We start from the raw sequence: 16,751 nt of genomic DNA on the forward strand, positions 1-16,751 counted from the left end.
GCAGTTCTCTCCTCTGAGTCTCTGGGGCCATACCTTTACCATCTAGAAAGGCACAGACTGTCTCAATGGTGGTGCTCATCCTGCCAGTTGAAGCTATCCCATTGTATACAAACTCCAGAGATACTGAGGCTGAGTTATCACTGAAGAAGTCAACTGATTGTAACACAGAGGATGTGGCACACAGGCTAGAGAGGGGAAGCCTTGAGTTTCAGCCATTTCCCTCAGGGTGCTTGCAAACACATTGGTTTTTGGTCATTGTTAACTGGAAAGCTTTTCCGTGTAGTTCATCAGATGGTGACATTACTAATCAGTGGCATCTGAAATGAGAGCAGATGAAGACAGTCTGCGTACTGTTACCACTGTCTGAAGCCAGACTATGTCTAATCTTTCTAAAAGTAACTGTAACTCTCTAAAATACGTGTTCATAAGAATATAGTACTTAATTACTGCAAAATAGCTGTCCCTTCTGTTTTCGCCTTTTTTCCGTTCTGAATTGTAATACATTTACAGAATCAAAACAAAACCATTAATTTCAAGTGCTTATATATTGGCTTTCTCAGGCAAAATGAAATAAACAGAAGCAGAGGAGTCTCCTAGCCCACCAGCTAGAGTCCTGAAAATGGCACAAGTAAATCAGTCAGTCACTTCCAAAAGCTTCCATTTGAAATAAATAAAAAACATCCTGCCAACTTCTCTCATGATCCTTTCCAGTCATCAGAAAAGAGAGCTGCATATTTGGTGGCTATTTCCTGCATGCAGGTAGAGGAAAGACAAATCTGCATTAAAACATATCAAATCTTCTGCTGTCATTCTGTCAACTGCTCTCCATGCTTGACATCCTCATGAGACTACATCTGTAGGCCCTACACCAATGTCATTTTTAAAAATACTTTACTTTCCAGTATTGTGTGTTATTTCAGCTGTTTTCATAATGATCAGTTTAGTTTCTTATGTAATACTCCCTGTCAACTTTCTTTCCATCTCCAGAGAGGTGTAGGTGGTAAGATTTCTCTTGCCTTTTCTTAGGTTTTTGTCTCTTTAGTTGAAGTAGATTAATATTCATTACAAAAACATAAAGTACCTAAAATGAGCTGGCAGAAACTGTGAATTTGTGTAATGTGGGAACACTCAGAAGTAAAACAAGTGATTCCTTCAGAGAAATATCAATAAAAGAACTCACAGAAATAAAACTATTTTGTTTTTAATTTCCCCAAATGCAGTGGAGAGAGCAGCCAGCCAACTCCCTCTGATCCCCTGAGCTTCCCCATTCCCAGAGCACTGCGTAAGTTTTACCTGGGGAGCAAGGAAGTAACATTCGCCAAGGCACAAGAGAGATCCCTCTTTCCTCTACATGCTTCTTCCCCTTTCATCATGGAGCAAGCATCTTGCAAACTGGTAGCTTTTAGCTGCGGATCAGGTAACCTACACACTGGTAACATCTGGTAACACACAAGTAGTGTTCCCCAGGGCTCAATTTTAGGGCCAGTTCTCTTCAATGTTTTTAGCAATGACCTGGACACAGGAGTTGAGTGCACACAAAGTAAGTTTACCGACGATACTAAATTAGGAGGAGCTGTTGATTCTAAAGAGGCCTTACAGAGAGATCTTGATAGATTAGACCACTGGGCGATCACCAGCCATATGAAATTTGAGTACTACTGCTGGACTCTGCACCTGGGATGGTGTAATCCTGGATGAATGTATAGACTGGAGACAAGAGCCTGGAGTGCAGCCCTGAAGAAGAGTATCTGAGGGGTTTGGTTGATGGTAAGCTCAATATGAGTCAACAGTGTGCTCTGGCAGCCAAAAGGGCCAACCATAACCTAGGGTCCATTAAGAACAGTATAGCTAACTGGTCAAAAGAAGTGATTGTCCCACTTATACTCAGCATTGGTGCAGCCTCACCTTGAGTACTGTGTGCAGTTTTGGGCTCCACAATATAAGAATAGTATAAAAGTATTGGAATGTGTCCAAAGAAGGGCAACAAAAATGGTGAAAGGACTAGAGGGCATGACTTAAGAGGAATGGCTGAGGATATTAGGTTTGTTCAGCTAAGAGAAGAGGCGAGTGAGGGATGTCCTCATTGCTGTCTTCAACTTCCTTATGAGAGGCAGGAGAGTGGGAAGTACTGATTTCCTCTCTGTTGTCTGGTGATAGGATGCGAGGGAATGACTTAAAGCTGCATCAGGGGAAGTTCATATTGGATATTAGGAAAAAGTTTTTCACTGAGAGGGTGGTCAAGCCCTGGAACAAGCTCCCCAGGGAAATGGTCATGGCCCCAAATCTGTGGGTGTTCAAGAAGTGCTTGAACAATGCTCTTAGATACATGGTTTAACTTTTAGGTTGCCCTATGTGGTGTCAGGAGTTGGACCTGATGATCCTTGTGGGTGTTTTCCAAGTCAGGGTATTGTATGGATCTATGATTTTGTGATACCAGCAGGAGAAATCCTGTCAGTTGGCAGGATATAAACCGAGGTTCCAGCAGAATCTTGCCCTGTTAGTGCAGTTCAATTGGAGAAAAGTTATCTTAAAATGTTTGATGCTGATAAAACCACAAGTTTATTGGCACTGCAAGCCACTAGAATTTCCCCAGCAACATGCAAGCTCCATCTACTTTCAGCCTCTCAGTCCAGTGCCTGGTGTAAATAGTTTTTGTACTAGCATCATCACAGGAATATATATATACACACACACACATGTGTGTACCTATTAATTATATTAAACTAGGTTTGTTATCCCTAGAGCAATATCAGCTTATTCATATCCTCATATGGGAAAAGATATGCAGGGATAAAACACCACTGAGTAGCCGTTGTAGATGGAGGGGTAGCATGGCTTTGTGCTTCACATTTGTCCCAAGAAAAAGAGATCTTAGATGCTGACATTGTTTTTTTTTCCCCTTCTGTTATAGCTGCTCTGCTTATCTGCACAATAAGGAGCTTTCTCTTTACTTTTTTTTTTCTTTTTTTTTCTAGTCTAGTTTGTAGCCCTTGTCATTGAACTCCTTTATTGACACTTACAGGTTTCAAGTTGTGTCTCTGAACTTTATGAGTCCCAACTGTAAATAAAAACATAGTTCATTTGTTTTCTACGAGGCTCATTGAAGCTGATAGGACTTTTTACAGTGAGTTCAGTGGGAGCTGGAATAGGCCCCATTTGTACAGAGTTAGTTTTCCCTGTAGTCCAGTTTCTAAGTAACATTTGTGAAAAAATACTTCATGGAAAAAGTGATGGCATAATAATGCAATCTGCCACACATTTATTATATACAATAGAACAACCATGTATTTGCAACATTATTACTGTGAAAAGCTTTTATTTCACAGTGACTGTAAAGTAACCTTATGTTCCCTGTACAACCCCTTTCTGTCTTACGCACAGACTCATATGATAGCATAACTGAAATCTTATTTTCAGACTTGTGCTTTCCCTCCTTTGTAGATTGGAATTGCAGAATGCCTAATAAAGAATCTCCCTTTTTTGTGTGTGAAAGAGGTCATATTTTACAAACACATTTTTTCTCTGACCAAATTACCTGGATATTTTTGCAATCCCTTAGTCAGGATTCCATTCAATCTCTTTTCTTTCTGTAGTTGTATTAAAGGTCCATTATTTCCTTTTCCGTGTCACTTCTGCAATTACAAAAGAATCATAATTCTTAAGGAAAATGATGTCCTTCATCTCATAATTTCCTATGTTTCTTTCTGGTTTAAAAGACTATAGAATTTAATAGCAATAGAGTCAAGTGAACTGAAAATGCAGTATTAGAGAATGATAACGTTTCTATACAGCTTCAACACTCTATACAATTTAAAAAAAATAATATCTTGCCTTTAGAAGTCTAGCTTAGGTAGAAAGGACTTTACTACTACTTATATCTATATGATTTTCTTAGAACAGCCATGGATCACAAGCAATCCATTTGCATATTACATTTTGTATTGTAATAGTGCTAAATTTCCTAGTTTATGTTAGCTTTCTCTAGGAATCTTTTACATTATAAACACATTTCTCATGTAGGTTAATGTCTATGATGAAACTTACTTCCTTTGTATTATTTTACCTTTTAACCTTATTTTTTGTTTTACCTTACATATCATAATTATTCTGTTCATGGGAGCATGATTTTTTATTAGTTTTTGCTACTTCGCAATGGAAACTCACTCCACTAGGTAATTATTTGTACTGTTTACTTTTAAAACCTTGGATAGTTATTTGTAAAACCTTTATATTGTTATTGTTCCATAGCATCAGCAACTTATGAGGAAAATTTAAAAATAAGAGATTATTTTAGTTTTTACAATAACCCGCTTCTTTGGTATTTTATTTCTCTGTAAGGGGACGACTAGGGGTTAGAATATACCTCCAGTTCCAACCTGGGCCATAGCCTACTGGTTTGACTACTCTTCCAGGGTATGCAAATGCTGATTTGAACCCCTGGAAAAGCGGAGGTGGGCAGAGGGTCTGATCAGTGCTTATAATAATTCATTAAGTAATCAAAACATGGAAACCTAGTCTACTAATTTTCCTTCAACAGACTTATTTTTTTAAAGTAGCTACAACTACATATAGTGAAAGTATAGGAAAGCCAGGACTCTGCTACTGAGGCTTATGTTGGAGTGTGAGGCAAGACTGTTGCAGAAGCAGGACTTCAGACACAGAAAGATCAGACAAAGAGGTAGTGCTGCATTTAGGCTGTTCCAAAGTCAGGCCACCACAGAATGACAGTTTTTCACATGGCAGTTTTGAGCTTGGGTTACCGAATTTGGATTAAGCTGGCCTTCTGATTTATACATCTAGATAATTCTTTATGAGCTTGCCCAAAATCAGTTACTAAAAAAAAAGCCTTTAAAAATAATTTTTCAGATCATAAGCAAAACCTAAGAAAGAATATATATTGCTGAATCCTCTGACCAACAGCTCTAACTTCTTAGCAACATGAAAGTATATAAGCTTCTCAAGACATACCATTGCCAAGGCACAATGTTTTAAAATTTCCAAGGCCTCATTCAGACCCTTCTATGTCTGTGCCTTGACCTTCTTAATGCTATGTAACCATGACAACACCTGGCCACCTTTCAAAAGCTGAAAGTTTGGTATTTCATTCTCCACTGTGGTGAACCTCTTCACATGCCTTGTGAAGATGAAGGAGATCTGTCAACAGCTCTCTGCATCAGCAGAACCCAGAGATGAACATGAACCAGAAGGGAAAGAGGCACACCAAAGGGGATAATGGGACAATAGCGTGGTTAGAGATACACAAGAGCACTTTGACAGCATTTTTTCGTAAAGCCATTTACCCACAGGGCCAGCTAAGGTGAGAAGATAGTGCTCAAGATGATCAGAAAACCTGGCAAGAGAGCTGCAAACAGCAACACCTAGTGATTTGAAAAGTATTTGTCTATTTTAACACTGAAAAAATTATGCTCCTGGATCAATGTAATTGGGACGCACTAGTGGAGTACAATGAAGTGTTCTAATATTTACCTTAAATCTACCTTTCAAAGTCAGTGTGTATCTGTTGGCATTTACCACTAAGTAAATGATCCTTTATTCACAAGGCTGCAATCCCACTGAAGGCTTGTCTTTCAAAAACCATCCTGGAAATCCAAATGCTAATTGCCTTTTTAAAGACGCAGTGAGAAGGCAAAGAAAATTTAAGGTTTTGAAAGGAGACGCTGAAAGCCACGTTATTTAGTTTGCAGCTTGATAGAAAGAACTCTGTAAGAGGTGGGTGTACAGGCCCCAAAAACAAAGCAAATGCTAACGGCAGTGCAGGGGCAGGGTGGGATCTAGGACTCAGCACAGGTAATTTACAGGCAGCAGATTAGCTGGTTTCTCACATTTACTATTTGAAGATTTAAGTTTTTCTGATTTTTTTTTTAAAGATGCTTTGGAAGGGTGCATGCAGTAGGTAGTAAAATAGCACTTTCAGAGGATTTACACCAATGTAAACTCAAATGAGAGAAAGACCAAATATCAAGTATAATGAAATATTATGAATCATATGTTCATATATGTTTTAACCTAAGAGGAAACATAGATCTTTACTCCAGTTTTCATGAAATGCCTTTGCCTTCCTGAAGTATGTGATGGTTAAATTAAAGGATTAAAATGAATGCATCTTAGCTTTGGTATTTACTTACAACTGAATAAACTAAATAAATAACATGCTTGTTATGTCTGCAAACAGAATGAATTAAGTGAAACAAGGCAGGCTGAATGGACATGCTGATGTCTCTGTTTTCAACAGAGCCTCATTCTGGGAATAGTAACATACTAAGATAAATAACAAAAGTTTCTTGTTATGTTTAGCTATTTATTTGCTGAGCTATGATTTGTGATCCAAGGGGTTGCATAACAAATGATGCCCAAGCAGCTCTACTCTGATTAACAAACTTTCTGTGCTGTACACACCCTTTGCATCCAATGCCCTAGAGAAGAAAAGGAAATAAAATTTATTAGAGAGAGGAAGATTAAAACCAGTTACTTTGCTTGTACTTTGCTCTCTAGCAACTGTTCATTCTTCATGTCTAAGTAAGCTTTTGCAGTTACATCCCTTTTAAAAGGATGCTTTCAACGAGCCATTATCACTACCCATAATTAAGCCAGGACCATATTGTTGCCTTTTTCTTCCTAAAGAGCTGCTCACAGCAAGGCACTCAGACAGTTAAGCCACCCACAATCACACCACAAATATTTGTTTATTGAGAAGCAAAAGATGGTCAGACCTACAAAACTGGCGTATGTATTATTAACATCAGCTTTGAAAGTGTTGTGGTCAAGCTATGGTAAATATCACTGGTAGTACAATATTGAAGAATTTGGGAAGTCATCAACCAGTGCTCGAGATGTGAAACACATGACATAACCGCAAGCTGCACTTTATGAAATCTGAAACTGTAACATGAGGAGTGACCTAATTTAATTCATGTGGTTCCATGTGTTTGAAGTTAATAGACCCTTTCTTACTGGGCAGAAATAAGGCCTTTAATAAAATACCAGCCTTACCCTGTCAAGGCGTTTATCCTTGGGGATTAATTCTTTTCATATTATGATTGATAATCCATGGATTCCACAGGGGTTTTCTGTACCTTTTACACATTCTATTTTAAGGGGTAATTAACTGCAACTTTAAAATGTTTTCCTATCTGCAGGTGTAATGAGGGGGGTGGAGCCAGTTTGCTCACATATGGTATATCAGTTCTTCAGCCAGAGTCAAAAGAGGATGCTGGAGATGGAGGCACAGCTTCACTTTCTAATGCTTACAGGCAACATCTCTCTGACATTGTTCAAAGGCTTGTTCTTGTAAAAGTATTTTATAAACTCTCTTGAATTGGTTTGCTTTTTATGTAGATTTTTAATTTTTTTTTCTGTTCTGCATATTTCCCCCCAGAGAATCAAATGCCTCAAAAATACCACCAGATGATTAGATTACCACCATCAGTTTTTAGAACATTTCTTCAGGCTACCCAATCTGATATTGTAGACCTTTTAATGCGACCAGCAACAAAAATTAATATCAACTTTGTCTCCTTCTTCCTTAATAGTTGTGATTTTCTATCCATCAGCCCTTCCCTGGTGTCATGTAATTTCTGTTGGTCTCAAGACAAACATTTGACACTGTTTTGAATCATAATGAAAATTCAAACTATTCAACATTGCATTTCGGCATTTAGAGATCAAACCAGAATATTTTGACACTCCAAACTCAAAACATTATACTGTAATAACTTTAACATGTTTCCAAACTGCTTTGGGGCATCACAGGAGTTTTATTTCCAGGCATAAATAAATGTGGCTTCTACTTCCCTGTGGACTTGACAGACCCTGCTACATGTTGTACATTTTGGACAAAAAAAAATTCATCTTGATTTTCCACATGAAAAATTTTTACTATTGTTAAAATGGAAATTTTCCTGTAGAGAATTTTGATTTGGGGAACACTTCTTTTCATCCAAAAAGCACTTTCATAGAAAGTGTTTTAGTTGTTGCTGAGCATTGCTTACACAGCATCAAGGCCTTTTCTGCTTCTCAGACTGCTCTGACAGTGAGCAGGCTGGGGGTGCACAAGAAGTTGCGAAAGGACACAGCTGGGACAACTGACCCCAACTGGCCAAAGGGATATCCCACACCATATGACATCATGTTTAGCAATAAAATCTGGGGGAAGAAAAAGGAGGGGGCGATGCTTGGAGTTATGGCATTTGTCTTCCCAAGTAAGTATTACACATGATGGAGACTGGTTTCTTGGAGATGGCTGAACGTGTCTGTGGATGGGAAATCGTGAATGAATTCCTTATTTTGCTTTGCTTGCATGCACAGCTTTTGCTTTACCTCGTAAACTGTCTTTATCCCAACCCAATAATTTTCTCACTTTCACTGTTCCAATTTTCTTCCCCATCCCACTGGGGAGGGTGAGCAAGTGGCTGTGGTGTTTAGTTGCTGGCTGGGGTTAAACCACAACATTGTCTCAAAATACTTGAATTACAGTGAAAACTTATATCTTTAGATGTTTCATTTTTCATCAAAAAGACAATTATTTTCATCAAAGTTTTCCAAACCCTGATGGAATATGTAATCAAGGATGGAGGAAAAGCATGAGGATGCTGAGCTGGAAGAGCCCTCCCCTAGTTTGTTGTGGCCTCCTAGAACCATGAAAAAGTCAAAGTGACAACCAGATATCTGACCAAGTGTCTTTACATTTTATGCCCACTTTAGGTCACTAGAAGGTATTTAAGTGCAGGTTAATTTTCTTCCTGAAGGATCTGAAAGACTCAGCAGTGAAAACAAAACTAGAAGCCAAAAAAAAAAAAAAAAAAGAGAGAGAAAATGCATGCAAAGAAAAGAAAACACAGAAGAGAGGAGGCAAAGCAATCACCTCTGAGATAAGGTTGTCTCCTAGGACCCAGTCAAAGATATTATTAAGGTAGACATGAAGATGTGACTGTCTAGCAGTTCAAGCACAGCTTCTGTGTGGGAGCTATATCATATTACAGGCTCCACTGGCTTAGGGATTGATGAGAAATCAAATCCTGACTGTGGGAGGAAGCGAGTCAGACATGTTGAGGATGATCTGAAAGGATTGTCCAGGGACATGAAGACTCCAGCTCCTCCCAACAGGACACTTGGAGAACTCTTATCAGCTCATACCTCTCTTACTTGTTCTTGAAGCTTCCTTTTACTTTGATCTACATCTTCCAACTCTAAGGCATATGGAGATTGTGGTATGGGCCTCAGAGAATCAAGAACATTGACAGAGCCTTACAAATGTTTTATGAATATTAAGTTGCCAAACTACTTCTCCTCCCTTCCTCCCCAATAATCACCAGTCCAATGAAAATATTTGTATTTTACGTAATGAGGTAATGCCTAAATGACTAGGCAAACAGGACTTTCAAAAGCCAGCCTGTTAGGACGAGAAAAAGGAACATAACCTACAAGAGGTTTGTTCCTGAAAAGGGCTTTTAAGATAGAATAAAAGCATATGGAAATTGATCTCACAGGAAATCAAAATAACTTAGTAATTTTTGAGAAAAGTATGACCTTATAATGTCACAAATCTTCACAACGTTACAACACAGGTCAGCCTGGTCAGTACCTTGCCACAGAGCTCTCAGCAGTGGTTTTATTCAATTATTTTCTCGTTATGTGTAAAGAGAAGCTCAGTAGTTTTACAGGTTCCATATATCACTCTTTGGAATGAAGTACATTCAAATTACTTTGAATTATTTAAGACAAGATCAGTCTTCTAGTAAGGAGATATAACTCTTGCTAATCCAAGTTAACTATTTCCAACAAGACTGATACATTACCAACTGTAAACATAGCTTCTGCCACCTTCCCTTTACTTCCCAGCATAATAAGATATTTTAATTGGCCTTTTTATTCCTCTTCAGCTGTAAAAATTCAGCTCCTCACCCCAGGTCTTGCTATTCTTTAATAGGGTTTCAATAACCACACACAACCTTCTTACGCAAAGAAAGCTACAATCATTTCTCAATATTTCCTGATACTTTACTGCTTACACCTCATAATTCAAAACACACAGTGGAACAGCTGGTACTCCTGTCACAGGACACAGTGGATTTGTGTGTGTGTGTGTGTGTGTGTGCATATATACATATACACACACATATGCACATATGTACATATACACTCATACATATATATGCTAACCAAGCAGAACCCTTGCAGAATCCTTGCAGTCATGCAGAGCCCTCCTCTGCACTGTTGAGGGGAGAACAGAACCTACTTCACTGTGTCCTGCATCTGGCATCAAGCATTTGCTGAAGGCATAACTCCCCTAACAGAGTGGGTTTTCTTGGCAACTAATGCAGAAGATACAGCAAAGAGCTCCTATTAAAAGACTGGGGGTTGGACTAGATGACCTTTAAAAGTCCCTTCCAACCCAAACCATTCTATGATTCTATGAACGCTCTTCAGAAGTAATAATAGAAAATAACTTTTCTTGAACAATAAATGAGTACTTTGACTAGTATCATTCATAAACTATTAGGACAGTATTTTCAGACCTCTCCAAAGTATACGTTCATTCAACAAGCACAGATTGACAGACAACAAATCAGAGTATGCACATTCAACAATGATTACTCTGATCAAAAGCCTTGAGATAGCATCACTTCAGGGCAAAACACCATTGCACTTCCTTTCCACATAGTTCCTCAAAAAACAGTTACCTTAAAAAATCCTCCTGTTCTAACTGGAAGACCCAAAGTTCAGTTTCTCCCCTCATGCTTTCTCTAAGCTATATAAATTTTTCCCTTTTGTGCATTACATAGGTAGTTGATACTAGCAAAAGATGACAGATTAGCAGCCTCTGAAAGATGAAAGACCTCTGTCTGGGCACATAATGGGCCACATCCTGATTTCTATTTCACAGTCCTGAATTCATGTTCATGTGCTTGAAGACCAAGCTGCAGGGGTAGTCACCAGCCTGAGAGACTAATTAACCTCTACAGCCATTTTTTTCAGCCTGTCTTCAGAGGCTATCAGCAAGATTTTTACAAGCATTTCAAGTGGTCATGGTTTTATGATTTATCTGATGAAAGTAAGAACCAGTCAAAACACCTTTGATGGAACAGTTTTACATCAGAGGATGAAGCTTCATCAAATTGATTTTTTTTTTCCCAGTGGAACATGCCAATTTCAATTAAGTTTTATATGGGGATATGTCAAAATGAATAATTTCAAGTTTTGTATTTGATTTTGATGAAGTAAAATGTTTTGGTTTTAATTTATTATTTTTGGGGAACCATAAAAGACAGGACTGGAAAGATCTAGTCTCTTAAACATGTTCAGCTACATCAATGTCACTTTCTACAATGCCACACTCAGAAAAATCCTTCCTTTTGACTGTGAACAATGGTAAATTCTCTCTAAGTGACAGTTATTTCCCATCTTTGCATCATTTTACTGGTGTATCATCAGAACAGTACTTCCCAATTTAGCTTATCAGTTGCTTACACAATTCCATATCCAATTATTGTTACCTTTATTACTGGATATTATTGGATACCTTAGTATCCAATTTTTATTACCTTTCCCATTTTTAAGTCCTGTTACAGTCTTGCAGGAATGATTTGACTAAGTTTGTTCCTGATTAATGTATCAAATATCTGGGTCTGTTAGTCATCTCCAGGTTATTTTTCAGATGCTTAAGAACAGTTTGATTATTTGGTCTCTGAGCTGGTTCTTGCCTAGATCTTCATTTTAAGAACACTCTTTCTTTCTTCAGTCTCCTTTGAAAGTCATATCCTTAAAAAAGGGAAGGGAAGGAAAGAAAAATAAAACTTTCTATAAATTCTATTTTAGAATCAAGTTTTACTCTGGTTCTTTTACATTTTTCTTTCTTATCCTTCTAACAGTTCAGAGTGGAGGTTTCTTTTGAAGATGGGTAAGAATCACCTTGAATTCAATTATTTCTGTAGGATTAAGGTCGATTAATAATCAGAACAGAGAGAAGAAGCAGAGACTAGTGAGAAGAAATTATACTGTTGCTTCCTTGTTTATTCTTAAAAACACCTGAAAACAGAAATCAGAGCATAATTTATGTTTTTTTCATTCTGTTTGGCTATTGTTTTGTTTCCTTAGCAATAAACCTCATTTGGTTTAGCTGCACAGACTTCCAGCCCTTTGTTCCAGATCAGGTTGCTGTCACATGAAATGGGGAACATTTTCTATTATCTTGTACATAAAAGAACTATTTTTGGGTCTCATATATACACAGTTATTTTTAAACCTTCAGTACTACAAAGCCATAGCTAGAAAGCTATAGGAGAACAGCAAACTAAATATGTTGACATTGATGGGAAAGACCCCAGTAGAACTGGTTTTTTTTCTCCCAGGTACTTTGCTTAGAAATGTGCCCCAGACATAAAGGGTCATTCATCCCAACGAAGACATTGGGAAGCATCTGTGATGAAGTCCAGATTATAGAATAATGAGTGCAAGATCAACTCTGTATTATACACTAATTTCGGCAATGCCATTTTAAAAAGAAAATAACAAGAGACACCCATTAACAATGAGCTCAAAGGGTCTCATTTTCAAAGCACTGAAGCACAAGGCCACTTGCAAAAATATATGCCCAATTACATGCTTAATCTGCATGCACAATTACTGTGACTTCATGTGACGCTCAGGTATTGAAACTCAACTGACCATTTTCATGCACACAACCTGATTTGCATTTGCAATCACCGTAAATGTACATTCAGATTAAGTGTGTAATTATGCATGCATTTTTGCACATGGCCCTGAGCTTCTAATATTTGGAAAAATCAGACCCTGAAGGCTGCATTCCTCTCTTGCATACACAGAACTCCCACTGAGTACACAGAGCTCCCACTGTCCCATTAAAAGGGTAACCAAGAGCAGAATGTTCTTCCATATGTTCTCACAGCACCCACCTTTTATAATTAATTTTTTCTTATATTGAAAATCTAGCCCAAACGCAGAAGTTTGTCTTTAAATAATGAAATCCTTTAACTGCATCACTTATCCAACCTGCATTGAAATAGACAAGCTATTTATCAACTCCCTGAAGTGGAGTTTACAAATTGAAATGCCAAGACATACTTAACTAATGCTGAGAACTCAGCACCACAATACAATGAACAACAAAACACTCTTGTACTCCAAGGGTCCTTTCTTGATCTGTGCTTCATATTCATCCATGGGAACAAAAGGAGGAGGATAACAAGAATCTGAAAAAGGAAACTAGAAGGTAAAGATGAAAATGAGAAAAAGCAATGGATCAATTAAGGGGCGAAGGGGAGTGATACTCAAATAATAGAGCAAATAACCTTTGATGGTCTAGTAGGGAGCAGAAAAATAGATGGACATATAAATGACAAAAAATCAGAAGAAAAGTCTTCAGAGCAGGACTGGAATTTTATATTCAGGACTCAGCTGAACAGATTAAGAAAGTCAAACCATGGAAGATAAAAGATGGCTAAACTCAGTGTGGCTTAACTATATGTGATAATAGTATTAATATAGGAGACACTTATGAAGTGCTTTTCAGCTGCAGGCCTCAGAATTCTTTACATAAATGGATATTATTGCTACCACTCTGCAGAAAAAAGACCCAAGGCACAGAGAGGTTATATCACATGCTAAGCACCAGTCAGAAGCCAAGAAGTAGAATTTAGGTTGCTTACCTTTCTCTCCAGTTTTCCTGAGAACCCTTAAAGAAGGAACTACAATGAGAGCCTAGTCCTTTGTGCACAAGCATTAGACTACAGTAAAATAGTGAGTTTCTCCATGGAGGAAATTTGTGTGGCCACTGGGGAAACAAAAGAATTTTTTAAAATATAAAATTCTAAGCTGTTATCTCATAGAAGTTGTTAAGGACTTTCAAAGGCAGCGCTAATGTTCAACTGTTCAGCTGTTCTGTAAAGAAGTAGCTTCGAATTGTCATCCCGTTAAATAATTAAAATTTTGTATGTACAAGTATATATATCTGTTATCAGTATTTATGCAAATGTACCCAGCATAAAATTTGTTTGTACAATTTAGATGGTCAGCTTTAACAACATGCATATAAAGAGAATTGTTCCTTGCTTTTTAAGAAATGTCTCTTAAATCCTAGTATTTCTGTAATAATGAGCTGTACTGTCCTGTTAAACTACTGTTTATATGAACCCATTATAAATACCAGTTGGTACCTGTGCAGAGTATCTATTAACGGAAGTGCATTTTACTTAAGTTTAACTATAAAGAATCACTTCCCATCTAGTTTTTAAATGTGAATCTCAACTTACTATATTGCTGTGCATTTAAGCTGTTACCCATGCTCATGACTTCCTATGCAATGAGAAGGAAGCAAAGTTCAGGTGAACACTTCAAAAAAGGGGCATAATGGCACCTTTGCCTCTGCTCTACTTGCCTTCTAGGAGCAGTCTTTACCTAACATTTAAAAAGGTCTGCATGGACGACATGGGCATGTCATGTGTAGAGAAGTAGTATCTGGGCCTGTGTATTCCTTCATGCTCTCTGACCCTTACAAGATTAACATAATCTCTTCCCCAGCACCTTCATCTGCAGGAAGCCTTGGCATGACAGCAATGTGTTAAGATAACAAAAGGAACCAGTGGGTATTCAGAGCCATGCTACCAAGGAAGATGAGAAACCAGAGAGATTGCCAGAGCAGGACACTTATAGGATATAGCTGCCATTTCCTTCAGAGTCCAATGAACAACTGGATTCATCCAGTGTCCTCAGTAACGTCTTCCTTTTGAGACAAGCTCCAAGTCACAAACTTCAGTGACATGCAGGGATGTTCTTAAACCCCTGTCTCCTCCTGTAGAATAATCTTAAAACTCATGACTCTTTGCAAACAGTAGTGGTAGTAGAATTTGCAACCAGGACTGGTCCTGTAGTGATAGGGGCAAAAAGAAACATCTCAGACCGCTTACTTCAGGGAGGGGACTCCCATGGCTATAGGCATGCTGCATCTTTTGCTCCAAGAATCCAGATCCTAACTCCTGAAACCCTTTGAGAATCCATTATGAGGACAGGGGAGAAGTGGACAGTATCACATCAATTTTGATAATTGTCTGTTGCATTATATAGAACTGACCAAGAAGTTCTTTCCATTGTCTCTTAATTTATATTCTTTATATTTATAGTTATAGTTATATTTACAGTTTGGAAGACAAGGGTCACCTGTTGGTTCTACACTTAAGCTGTATCTAATACCAATAGGAGTTTCTGCAATACAAATACAATGCTGACAGTAACTGTCAGGTTTTCAGTAGTCAGCAACAGATATTTTTAGCAGCCTAAAAAGGTGTCTTCTGGGGAGTGAGGGAATTTGCATTATTTCTGTAGTTTTGACCCTCCAGCAGAATTTGAAAACTGTCATAACTCTTAGATCAAAATGCTGCTGCAGTGCAAATGTCAACTTCTTATTCACCAAAATTTGCATGTACTTCTTTTAGAGGCCTGACTTGGGGAACTGATAACAAACACCTGGTGCTGATCATGTCCACAGAAAAGTCAGAATCAGCTCTGCTTACTATTAATGTACTTTATTTGGGCAGAAATTGCCTCAATGACAGTGCAGATATGGGGTGATATAACTGATTACATCTTTCCCTGTTCCTGCTTCTACTGGACATAGTCCTTCCTAAAGATGGCATTAAAAAAGCAGTGGTATCACTCATGTCAATAGTCTTGTTGTTCTGCTCTGTGGTGGCACAATATATTTCAGAATGGCAACTGGCAAGGAAACATCTGCAATAGTGCTGAGATGTGACGCACTCTACTAAATGAAATAGCTCCTTCCCATGTTCTGTTACACTGAACACAACACAAAAATAAATATAAAATATACATGAAAATGCAGTACTTATATTTTACATTGGCTCATATTTGTTAGAGTGATGAACAGAATTAGGCTCTGAACAGCAAGGATGTCAGGAAAGAAACTCCTTTACTAAAGGAACCTTCCACAGTCTACTGCATGGAAAAAAGTACCTACGAACAAGAAGGATTTTCACAGGGAAATAAGAAAAATTGACTACATTTTTGAGAGCCTTTTAACAAGGGCTCTTTTTGTTCCCAGTGTGAATTTTCTTAACCCTTGCTTTTGTGGGAGCAAGTCAGACTGTGAAGAGTATTTAAATATAATTTTTCACATAATATCTAAGCCTGTTTTCAAAACTCAAGTAGCAATTTAGTTACCTGGACTTTATTATATATTTCTGCTTCAAATCTCACCTGGGATTTGAACATGTTTTGTCTTTCATTTCAATCCAGTTTCTATGACTCAAAACCCCGTGCAAGACTAGAATATGGTAATAGAAGCAATTATGTCATTGAGTATGCAGCACTACTCTCAGGTTAAGGTTTCACACCTGGGTGTCATTATTCTCTCCCATATCAATTTATTATTTAAGGACTTATTATTTGAAAGCTCTTACAGTGCTCTGGCAATTAGAGTTGCAGAGATTCTGTCTGCAGTAAGTGTATTTATTTTGCTCTCCTAGCTTTTTGTGACAGAATAATTAAATCCGTTTATAATTCAGTAGTGGCAGACTCCTCTGAAACTGCCAATATTGCCCAGCCCCTCTTTAATCATCTGTAAGAAAAAAAATATTACGTGGGGGTCTGTACTATACATATACACACAGAACTAGGAAATAGAAGTGTGATAAAAATGCATGTAAATATTTTTATTTTATTCATATTGGTAGACCAAATTGATTTTTGCACTGGAAATA

Source organism: Ciconia boyciana, chromosome 4 (genome assembly GCF_034638445.1).
Source record: "Ciconia boyciana chromosome 4, ASM3463844v1, whole genome shotgun sequence".
Classification (NCBI taxonomy): Eukaryota; Metazoa; Chordata; class Aves; order Ciconiiformes; family Ciconiidae; genus Ciconia; species Ciconia boyciana.